This window comes from Lygodium microphyllum, chromosome 24 (assembly GCF_053477565.2).
Source record: "Lygodium microphyllum isolate KBCC chromosome 24, Lygodium_microphyllum_v1.1.10, whole genome shotgun sequence".
Classification (NCBI taxonomy): Eukaryota; Viridiplantae; Streptophyta; class Polypodiopsida; order Schizaeales; family Lygodiaceae; genus Lygodium; species Lygodium microphyllum.
This window is the reverse complement of record NC_141158.1, coordinates 101703753-101716395: the sequence shown is the minus strand read 5'-3', so window position 1 is coordinate 101716395 and position 12643 is coordinate 101703753.

Genomic DNA, 12643 nt, shown 5'->3' with positions numbered 1-12643 from the left:
CCGCCACTCCCAAGATGATGGACCACTCTGGCCTCGAGTCGTGCCCTCGCCATCTCGTGCTGCTGACTCCAATGTCCTGGAGAATCTGTAGCCTCCTCCCTCAGTTGGTGCCATTCGTCTGCATCTAACCACTTGGGCTTTGTAGCCCCACTCTTGATTGCCTTGCGTGCGTCGGATTGTCTACGTGACATGTATGCACACATGCAATCCATCATCCAGCCCATAGAGAATCTATCTACTACGGCTGGCACCGAAAACTCCTCGTGCAAGGATGCTACTATGTAGTCCTTGCTCCCCTCTGGTATGTTCTTCCAATGATCCAAGACGTTGTGCCAAAAAACTTGTTGGCACAACTCTCTCATGCGAGCCATCACCCTCCTCCCCTCATCATTCATGATTATAGCTCTTGACCTACTATCGACTAGATATCCATAACCCCTAGGAGTCTGCCTAAGATGGGTCCTCTCTCATCTGTGTCCACGCTCCTAGGCATATCCAAGAGACCCCTCTACATCCGGTGTACCGACGGGGATAATCTCTCTCAGAGTGGCACCCACAGGGATACCACCTGCTGACGCCTGCACAAAAGCCAGAGTAACTAGAGTAGACGTCTCCACAGGTGTGACAAATCCTGGAGGTGACGCAGCTCCAGCTGAACGACGAGATGGAGACACCGCATCCCTGTCTTCACAACATTTACCTGAGCCATGAGAGCGAGGAGTCGCACCTGTATCCCGTGTCGACCGCGGGCTCACTGCCTCTGTATCTCTGCAACATCCCCCTGATCCCGATGCACTCCCTCCCTCTGGCCCAAGTCATGAGCTTCGAGATCATCTGCTCAAAGCCGAAGCATCCGATCACGCTGAAGTAGATCTAGCAGAGCGCCCTGACAAAGACCGAGACAGCTCCTGGTCTGCCATCTCTCTGAATTTGGCGATCTAGTCTGGAGACATGCATGCGAAGATGTCCTGTAACTCCTCATCGCTCATCCCTCGACTCATCCTGAAAATGTCACCTACACAGATAAAAAATGATGTTAGAATAATCAATTTAAATCATATAAAGCACAATAATATAAATCATTTAAAAAAATCTCACTTAAAATGCATATCTTATGTACCCTTATAAGCGATTGGTCAACGAATTGAGTAAGTGGATGCTCCAAGTATGAAGTATCCTATGGTCCCATATTAATCTCCTGACACAACTCCGCATGCACTGGAAGGTCGATAGACATGTCACCACAAAAGAATGAGTCCGCCTCATTCTCAAAGAATTCTTGGACTCCTGTATTTCCATCATTGTTAGCCGATGCTGGCTCCAAGCTTTCGAGGTCTCCACCCCTTGCAATATCAACCCCTCTATTTGCATATTATCTTCATCTATGCTCAAAACATCACTTGATCATATACTCTCAAACTTCGGGGAGTTAAAGGTATAACATACCACCATCGAGGTTGTCAAGGGTTTGGATAGAAGATTACCTATTCACAAACATGTACAAGAGAGTTCAAGCCATTGTGACATAAACCATGTCGTAATACAATTAGCAAGTAAATGAGTCCATGCACCTGTCCACAATGGGCCTGCAACACAAAGGTATCGCACAAATCTGTCCATTTTTTTTCGGAATCTATTTCGAGAAATCTAGATGGATCTCGTCGAACTGTTGCTCCAGCTCCTCCAAGTACCACTTTGAACCACTACACATCAAATAATATCATGGAGAAGCTACGGTAATCTACCGTAACAATACTTTGCAAGTTTCCAAAATACTCCATCTCATCCACAACCATGTTTGGATCCGTTGCTCATCGCTGGCTCTCTTGCTCGAACCTTGCCATGACACCACAGTCCATTGTGGAGCGCATTTTGTCAATATGCTCCATGCGAAAATGTCGTCCGCACGACCACGCTGCACTATATATTTTGTACTATACATTGAAACACTCAAATTAGATGTCTTATATAAAATTTAAATACGACAGATTCTAAACCCCTCATCACCATTGGACTACATCCCCTCGAGAATTCCCACTCCTCCATTGAGACCTTTGTCCCTTCGCGAGATGCTGCGGTCAAGGCTCCATGCAACCATCGCGTTGACATAAACCCCGGCATCTCCTCTATGCCTTCGGGATATCGAATCGGTCGATGATGCGTACTACATCGGAATTCAGCTCACACTTCCTCTCTATCTTGCCTAGCGATCTGGTACTTGGCGAGCCACATCTCCATAGAGGCATGGTGCAACATACAAAAGCAAATCACCTTCTCTTCCATTGAGGCATCCATTCTTTTTTCTACCCCATTTCCAACCACCACATCTCCAGTCAGTCTATCATCGTCCTTCAGCGACCATAGGATTTCATTGTTTGGTTCCACCATTGGTAGCCATTGTGAAATATGCACTAGCACCTCAGATACCAGCCAACCTTCGGCCAGGCTACCTTCTGGCCGAGCTCGTTGTCGCACAAAGCCTTTCAAGGTTTTTATGAAGCGCTCCAAGAAGAACATCCATCGCGTATGGACAGTGTTGAGAATCAGCAATCACACTCAAACAACCTCTTTGTATGGAGTCTCAGGGTCAAAGACATGCAGGCTAACTTATCCCATATGCACAATAGTGCCTACTGCAGTTTCCTACTTTCCTATAAAGCATTGTACTTGCTTCCTTTCTTAATGCAATGATAGTACTCTTTTCATTTCAGTAAAGTGTCAATGTCATTGTCCACATACACAAGATTGTGTTTATGAGTCCAAGTCTCAATCTTGGAGCCTAATTCACTTGTGTAACAAACAGTGTCCATTCCATCATGAGTCTACACTTCTCCTTCCATCCTCCATAGCTTCCGGTTATGTCATGCTCTAGATCCCGCATTTCTAACATGGTATCAGAGCCCAGTTGGGCATGGCATTGCTTCTCCAGCCTCTCTTGATTCTTCTGAACCTCCATCCAGCTCGGTGTCAGTGTATGACTTCTTTTCTCAACTCTACTCTCACTGAAGCTTCCATGGCAGCCATAGCCAGCAGCACCCTGTCAGATTGAACTGCTTATATCTCACTCCACAGGTCAAATCTCTTGGAGCTTCCTTCTGGAAAAGTATTCCCCAACTCATAAAGCTTCCCTGTATCACATCAATCCAGGACATTGGACCATCTGGAGCTCAGTATTGTGAAAATCCCCAATCTCTGCTCAGGACCTACCTTGCTTGGAGCTTCCATAACTCTTCAACCAGGCAGAATTTCAACACGATTTCTTCTGGAGAAATGTTCCTTGGCTCAGGGCGCAACTTCCTATCACTTTAAACACCAACATTGATGATCTACAGCTCCAGCATTGCTCAAATTCGACCTCGCTGTCCAGATCTGCGCCGATTCTGTTCGCGGCACCTGCGCGCTGCATACTGACCACGATGTTGACAATCTCCATGGGGCTTTGGTAGCCCATGACATAAGCTTCCTAGATATGTAAAAAGTTTTGAAAATGATGCACTGTAGCTCCTGCAATCAGCAAAAAACCAGGCCCCTGTCTCAAAAACCCTAATTCCACCATAGCCAAAAGCTTCAAAATCTTGACATTTTTCATTGTTTCTCTCACTGAAGTTATCAACAGTGATTTTAATCACTGAGCAATACTCTATGAAGTTCGTTAAAGTACTGTCACTCAGATCTGAAGGCATCAGCATCAAATCAAGAAGGGGAAGATCACTTGGAGTAAAAGACTTTTGCAGATTTGGTATTCATTGACACTAAGTTAGTGCTTTTTAGCACTTGTGTCTCTCAATCAATTCTTCTGTTGATCAAATCTAATAAAGTCTGAATTTGATTTGCTACTGTTCCCGTAAATCTAACATGGGCAAAGACTCGCCAAATGCTCGATTCAAAGGAGTCGGACTCCACACTTGGCAAACCCGCATCAAGCTCATCCTGATGAAGAATGGTCTCTGGGCCATCACAAATGGCAAAGAGAAGAAACCGCAGGACGTGGACCTTGCAACTACTTGGCAAAAGAATGATGACAGAGCCCAGGCCATTATCAAATTGAAGCTAGACGACAGTTATATTCATCATGTGGATAACTGTGAGACCTCACAGGATACATGGAAAAGACTTGACACCCTGTTCGGTGCACAATCTAAATCATCAAAGTATGGTCTCCTGATTGAATTCTTCAGGCTTGAAATGAAGTCCAGCACATCACTTGCCACACATCTCAATTACATGGAAGGACTCCTAACCCAACTTGCAGGAATAAACATTAAAATGGATGAAGATGTTTGCATCGGTGTTCTACTTAAGAGCTTGCCTCCTGAATATAATAACGTATCAACAACTTTAATCAACATGCCAAATCCTGAACTTGTTGATATCCAGGCATCACTGTTAGAAGAAGAAAAGAAGCTAAAAACTAAAGAAGAACCAAGTACCTCTAGAGATGAGCATGCATTATATGTTGGCAACAGGTACAAAGGCAAGAAAGATCAGCTCTTTTGTGACTTCTGCAAAAGGACCGGACACACCGAGAAGTTCTGCCACGCAAGAAAGAGATCCCAAAAGGCCTATCTAGTCGCAGTCAAAGAAGAAGAAGAAAATGAAGCAAAGGAAGAAGAAGATGAAGATCACCAGGATCGGAAGGACAAGGCTCATTAGTCCTTGTACTCTCATAATTCTGATAGACTGTTTTAATAGCCTTGTATTTTTCCTTGCCCTAATGCTTCCTGCCATAAGCTATGTAAACTCCTTATGTAACTTGGCATTACAGTCCCTGTACACTTTGTGAGGCCCCTGTTACAGCCTCTGGATGTCCACCATGTTTATGGTACTCACACTTAGCTTTTCTGCGACAGCCTCTGGTATTTTGCCATGTCTGTGGTATGCCCACACTTTGCAGGTGGTTCTCATTACAGCCTCTACACACTTTGTGCCTTTCCTAGTTGTGATTGAGGAGGGGTGTTGAGAATTAGCAATCACACTCAAACAGCCTCTTTGTATGGAGTCTCAGGGTCAAAGACATGCAGGCTAACTTATCCCATATGCACAATGGTGCCTACTGCAGTTTCCTACTTTCCTATAAAGCATTGTACTTGCTTCCTTTCTTAATGCAATGATAGTACTCTTTTCATTTCAGTAAAGTGTCAATGTCATTGTCCACATACACAAGATTGTGTTTATGAGTCCAAGTCTCAATCTTGGAACCTAATTCACTTGTGTAACAAACAGTGTCCATTCTATCATGAGTCTACACTTCTCCTTCCATCCTCCATAGCTTCCGGTTATGTCATGCTCTAGATCCCGCATTTCTAACAGACAGGTCCAGCAATCTCCACTTCATCCACAAGATGCACAAGAAGGTGGACATGTATCGTGAGCATGCTGGTGGGCAGGTATTTCTCAAAGAGACAGATCATCTCCACTGCTCCCTGCCTCGCGGATTCAATAGAGGACGTCTTAATCTCCCACAAAATCTTAAGCTCATCGACTAATGGACGAAGATACACATCGATATTTTGTACTTTATAGCGGCTTGGGACGAGCAAGCTAAGGATGAGATGTCCTTTCTTCGTAGAAAGCCACGGAGGGATGTTGTAATTAACAAGGACTATAGGCCACACACTGTAAGAAGTTGAGCGCAGACCGAATGGGTTCACGCCATCCATTGCGAGACCGAGCAGAAGATTTCTTGGCTCTCGGGAAAAGCCTAGGAAGGTAGAGTCAATGTTGATCCATGCACGCGAATCCACTGATATTCGTTGAACTCCATCCGTGGACCTATTCTGCGCATGCCACGTTGTCAAGCTTGCCATGTCGGACGTATGAAACATGTGGTTTATGTGGGGGATGAGCAGAAAGTGTCTGAGAACTTTTTGAGGGATGGTTTGCCCTTGCAAGTCCTGTCGATATCTGTGACCACACTTTGGACATGTCTCCATAGTCTCGTATTCTCCTCAAAACAGAGAGCAATCGTTGATACATGCATGGATGTTATTGTAGTCCATGCCAAGCTTCTGTAAAACATGTCATGTATCATCACGAGACTCAAGCATGGTATTTGCAGGTGCTAATATATGATATTTTAATAACCTGAAAAAAATCATAAAACACCTTGAAAAAGCACAAATGTTTGTAATAATAGTGCCGAAAAAAAAATCAATGAAGCGTATGTACAAGGTACCTGAACAACTCGGTCACACTCGTATCGCTCCACCTATATTTTGCTTGCACACTTAAGGGTGCAAGTAGTGTCTTCAGTCGAGATACTCAGCACACCATCATATAATGGTATGGATGCTTCCTCTCTAAGTGAATCAGAAGTCTCAACATCCATGGGAATCAATGCATCGATCATTGCCTCCATCTCAGGCTCCAAGATTGTAGGTAGGTCTGGAAGGTTTCCTGTCTCCTCTGGCATTGACGGTATAGATTGGCCTTGTGAGTGGTGGATTGGCTCCTGCACTCCATTCATTGCACGCCCATGTACTCTTCTAATTGGCCGCAAAGGGTGCACTCCCCTTTGGGACGAGACATCACCTCCCTGGATAGAAAATTTGCCAGCAATACCCAATCTTATTGTATATGGTATTCAATTAGCTTGCGAGTACAATGCATGATTGATATTAACTTCAAATTACCATTTGCTGAAAGTCCGCAATCGCTTGATCAATGATCTCAGATTGAAACTCGCCAAATCATCGTACGTGTTCTATAGACAATCGGCATTTTCGTCTAATTGCGAACTTGCATTGAGAGCAAGGACATAGGACACGCTGATCAAGATATGCCTCGCGATCTTGAACAACAGGACCTTCTTCGTTTTCCATCTTGTCTACGTTACAATAAACAATTTAATGACTTGTAATACAATTTGGAAAAACCCTTCACTCATTGTTTATTGGAGGTCACTTATGCTTCTCGAGATGTCTATTTGATGTGAGATCACTTGGGATGCTATGTCAATGTCTTGGCATGCTATTGGACTAATTTGAGCACTCATTTACTCAATTTTATAGAGGTTTTCACTTCTGTAATAAGTAGGGTTGGATTCTATTTTGTCAGAGAAACTTCATGCTTATTGCGTGTTGATGCTTATTGATTACTTTGCATGCTACACTAATGTCTATGGTTGATGCCATATACTTGGCCATGCTTCTAGAATGCACTTGGATTGAGATTGAAGCTTAGTCTCATTGAGTTTTATTGTCACTTCTCACATCAATTATTAATTTAAGACACTTCATGCCTCTTATCATTGGATGATACATGAGCCATTTGTTAGATATATTATAGTGAGACAATAGGACTAATTGTGGCATGTACATACTCTCTTGATACTCATTGGGTGCATTACCCCTATCGTAGGACGGTTTGATGTTTTGTCTTGGATCTAGTGCTTATATCTGTCATAGTGTTGTCAGTGGTATTTATATGCTTCTAGGTTATGTATTGAGCCTTAGTGCCCTCTCTCATTTCCTTTTCTCTCCTCTCTCATTTCCTTTTCTCTCTCCTCTCTCTCTCTCAATTTTTCTCTCTCCTCTCCCTTTCTCATTTCATTTTCTTCCTTAAATGTTTTATTTGGAAAATATCTCCCTCTCTTCCTGCTAGCTTTCACTCAAGAGGTCCTTCCATTTAAATGCTCCTAACACTCTCCAATGAGTTGCATTTAGATGAGTTACATTGTGAGTTCAATTTGAATGCATTTAGATGAGTTACATTGTGAGTTACATTTAGATGTCGTAAGCAAAAAAAAATCACTAATTTCTTTCCTAATACAATTGATAAACATTAGACATAACTAATCCTCCATAGCAATCATTAGACATAACAGTAGACATAACTAATTTCTTTCCTAATGCAATTGATAAATGTTGGACATAACTAATCCTCCATAGAAATCACCAATCAATGCAATTCGAATCTCTACTACAAATGATTAGAGAGTTTTTTTAAAAAAAATCTAGTTGTTGATTTATATCTACTCTAATATACTCAACCAATCAAATCATCATCTCAAATCAATTCAGCCTCACAATCCAAGCATGGCTCCCTTAATTGGTTATGCCACTCCATTTTGCAATCCATACATTCCTCAAGTACTCCAACAAAGAGAGGAAGCATAGAAAAGAAAGAGGGATATCCCAACCTCATCTCAACTCCACCTCTCACCCTCCAAATTGTAGAAGAAGAAGGGGAAGAAGAGAAGAATGCAAAATAGGAGAGAAGCTTCACTCTTCTAGTTCCTCACTTAATTCCTCTCTCACTCTCCCTCACCCTCACCCTCACCCTCGCCCTCAATGTGAAGCATAAGAAGATAGGATACAAGGAGAGAGAAGAGAGCTCTCAAGTTTGCACACACAAGAATGATCTATACATGCATCCTATGTTAATTTGAACACTTCAAAAAAGTAAATAGAGAGTTTTGCCCACAATCTCTTCCATTTCCTCCCTCTCCCTCCCTCTCCATCTCCCTCTCCCTCTCCCTCTCCCTCTCCCTCTCCCTCTCTTTCTCTGTCATTTCCTCTCCTTCTCACAATATATCCTAACACTCTCCAAAAGCAAAAGGGAGAGGGAGAGAGAGAATGCACTCTCCCTCCCTCTCCCTCTCCCTCTCCCTCTCCCTCTCCCTCTCCCTCTCTTTCTCTTTCTCTGCCTCTCTCATTTCCTCCCCCTCCCTCTCCCTCTCCCTCTCTTTCTCTTTCTCTCCCTCCCTCTTCCTCTCCCTCTCTTTCTCTCTCATTTCCTCTCCTAAACAAGTAAAAGAGAAACTGATTTAAACCCTAAACAAGAAAAAGGAGAGAATAGACTCACCGATGAGATATGGCGACTGTGGAGCGGCTCCTCTTTGCGATGAAGGCTCTTCCTCTCCTTTGCGAACAACGGCGATGGCAGCGGCGGTGGCAAGCCTTCTTCCTCTCCTTGTCTCACGACGGTCTCTCTCTCTCTCGCTCTCGCTCTCAAAATAGTAGACGCAAAAATGCGAAAAAAACCCCGCTCGGTTTCGGCCTATTTTTTTTCTTGTGGAGCATCGCTATTTTCATTGCTATTTGCGTCGCTATTTAGTGATGCCACTACTTGCGTCGCTACCCGCCGTCGCTATAGCCTTAAATCCTTGTAGTGGTAATGAAGTACTTGATGGTCTTACTACGAAGGTTGGGACAAACTTGGTATATCTTATGCCAATCATGGAATTTTAGTCCTATTAGTAAGTTCTCTTTAGAACATAAGAGAATGCATCACACCCATCAGTGTGTGGATAGATTTGCTAATTTTCCACAATATATACTTCTCTTTATTGGTTAGGACTCAAGGAGAATAAGGTAGCTGCATAAAACCATCAGAGCTCATTTGTAGCCAAAGTGCTTCCATCTTTTCTACCTCCTTGAAATACATTCATGCCCGTACAATGTCTCTCTTTCTTATGATATGGTCCCAAAATAAGCTGCCGATATTCTTAAAAATGTGCATACGATCCAACAAATTGTTGATCTATAAATGGATCCAATATGAAAACTCATAGAAAATTGAAAACTATAGCGTCGCATTTCACTTGGAATGGACTCTTGGTAAACCGTCTTCCACTCATATTAGCTTTGGGCATTCATTTGTGTGAAATGTTGTTGTCCAAGTAATCCCACTCTCAAATCATGGCACTTTGGTAAGAATATGGTATGCCCTTGATAAACCTTCTTCTTTATGGCCCATGATCTTCTGGAGTTTAGCTTTAGTCTGCACAATGGATAGGCATGGTAACCCAATGTTACCAGGCATGCCACATTAGAAAAAAAATAAACTCACAAATGGGCCTTTTAGGTCCCCCCCTCTCGGCTCCTCCTTAAAGCAAGGAAAAGAGAAGAGAAGAATAGTAAAACAATCTTCTTTTGTTGAGATGACAAGCTCAACACATGCGGACATTGATGATGGACTGCCTGGTTAGATGGGTCCATACATCTGCACTTAGCACGTCGGTGGTCATTATGACTCTCACATGGCCACTGACTCATTACTTATTATATTCAGGTTGTTACACCTATTTACAGCTGGCATAGTTATAACGCTAGTCGACTAGTGTAGTCGGTTATGCATTGTTTGACTTAGTAGGCCACTTTCCTTTATGTTGTATCTTATCTATAATTTGTGTACATTGTAAGGTGTGTGAAAGAAGAAGAAGAAACTAGAAAGAAAACGTTTTGGCCTCCATCTCTCTTCTTGTCTCTTGAGTGAGCTTCTCCTTGTGCATTCTGTGTGTGTTCGGCGCAGCATCTTGAGCAAGTCCCCCCACCATGCGATTCTTGACATGGTATCAGAGCCGTGCCACTGAGAGAGGTTGATTTCAAAGGTTGAAGCGAAGAAGAAGAAGCAAGGTTCCAGCAAGCAAGCCACGGGTAAGAAGCTCTTCCATTCTCTACTTCTTCTCTTGGACAGTGCTTGTGGAGGCACCGGAAGCAGAGTCGAGCAAAAATCTCAGATTGCAATGAGATTTGGTGTGTGCGAAGAGTGCTTGTATTTTGCAGATATTTCATTCATCAAGTGTTGTATTTAGGGAAAGGCTGCATGGTTTATTGAAGCATGAAATATTAACAGCTTAGAAAAAGGAATTGTGGGCATGATGCTTGAATGTAAGTCCTAGTAGGTTCAATGGAAGTTATTCTGCAATTTATCATGCGATTTGATTTTTACAAGAAAAGTTAGGGTTATTGCGAATTTTAACGATACGTAGGAACAATGAATCGTGTGTTTACGTGAATTGTGAGATGTTACAACTAGCTTTATCCTTTAGATCAAGTTAGCATCTCTAGGAATGGTTTGTCCTTGTTGCAAGACAAGTAGAATGAATTATCTAAATCACCTAACCCGCAAAGCATTCGCATAGGATGGTTCAATTGATACAATAAATATCCCAAGTGCTAACTAGGGTTTAGATGTTAAGGACTCGACCTAGTTTCGCACTTGTTGCCAAGTCGGAACCCTCATACCCAAAGGTCCTACCCACATTCACAGAATGTAGGGACAATTCGACGGGCATGCTAATAACGATCTAGGGTTCCTAAGGATCATTCGACCTGATGTTAAAACTCAATTTGAGTTTGGAATCCCTAGGACGGGCTAGTGCAATTAGGATTGGATTGGGTAAGAAGACACCCTAAACCGTGCTTCTTGTCCAATCATAATTCCTTGACCAGAAAACACTGTTTAAAGGGTGAAATAATCCCTTGGAATAGATGCGACACTTGTGCAACAAGTTGCAACGTCGCATGGTCTTGTGGTTTGGTCACAAGAGAGTTTTGCCATTCCTTGGAATGAGGTTGGTATATTCTTGCGCAAGTTTAACTTGCAAGAGGATGAGTAATCATCCTGTTACATCACCTTTCTTGGGGAAAGTTGCCAAGTTAAGGAGAGTTAGGTATTTGCTTGGAAGCAAAGGTTCAATCAAGTTAGAGCGACATGGTCACCACGATTTACTGTCTTAGTTTAAGAAGCACTAAGGTGTTGGTTTATTTGGGTTAATAGGGTATGGTCCTAACCCAAGGACAAAAAGGGTGAACAAAAAAACCCTTGGGGATCTTGCCAAGTCACAATTGATCCCGGATCGAATGCTGAATGCATTCGGAGAGAAGGATTCACTCCTTAGCAATTTGTCAAAAATAAATGACCATTGGATTTGATTATGCTTATAACAGTTTAGGAGCACTCTTTGCATTGTTTGCTCAAGGAACTAAAGGATGGAAAGATATTTAAATGTTTTAGGTTGAAGGCCTGAAGGAAGAGGCAGCCTTAGTTACCCCCGACTGTCTGCCTGACCCTAAAACCAAGGGGGTTGTTAGCTGCGCCGGGAACATGGACCGAACCCGCCGCATGAGGTCTCTCTGTTGAGCACTACTTGGAGCAGGAGGATGCTTGGGTGCCAAGGGGGGCTTTAGCTATAAATCCCTTGCCTTCCTCCGGGCCCTACACAAGAGGCCAACGTGACTCGGGATTGGATCTCGAGGCCCGCATAGTAGTCTACGGGCGGAATCTTGGATTAGTAATCCCTGTGGATTGCTAGATAGCCTTTGGGCGGTTTATAGATAGCCTTTGGGCGGATAATGGATTAGCCTGAGGGCTGGACTTTATGGATGTATTCCAAAGATAAATAAGATAACCTATTGTAAAGGACTTGTTTGACACTGTTTTTCTATGTCAAGTGCTAAGATTACGTGAAGGAACTAGTGTCTAACAGGCTAATTAAGGAAGTTGCTTGATGCATGTCCAACTAAATGTGGTAGGTAATTAGACAACTAAAGCAACCCTGAGGAACGTGGGGTGGATGTGCCCTGGGTCTATCCTATGGATGGGTGATTTCGGTTGGCCGAGAACTTTTCTCAATCAAAATGGACAGCAAGGAGATCTTCTCAAAGGAAATGAACAGTAAGGGTGCTGACCTAGAGTTTAGGTTACTAGAATTCCGATTGATGTTGTTTTAGGGGAACGGAATGAGACTATGCCTTATGGGTAGAGAGGTTGAGCCTTGTATCCCTCTCGTTTCCCATTCTCCTTGAACCAAGTGCAACATAGATCTGCTTCGTCCCTGGCGTTTTTGCATAAAGTAGTTTGCTTGGGGTTCGACGCTAATTGCCATTCAGGAAAGTGACAATTAGAGGAAACCCTG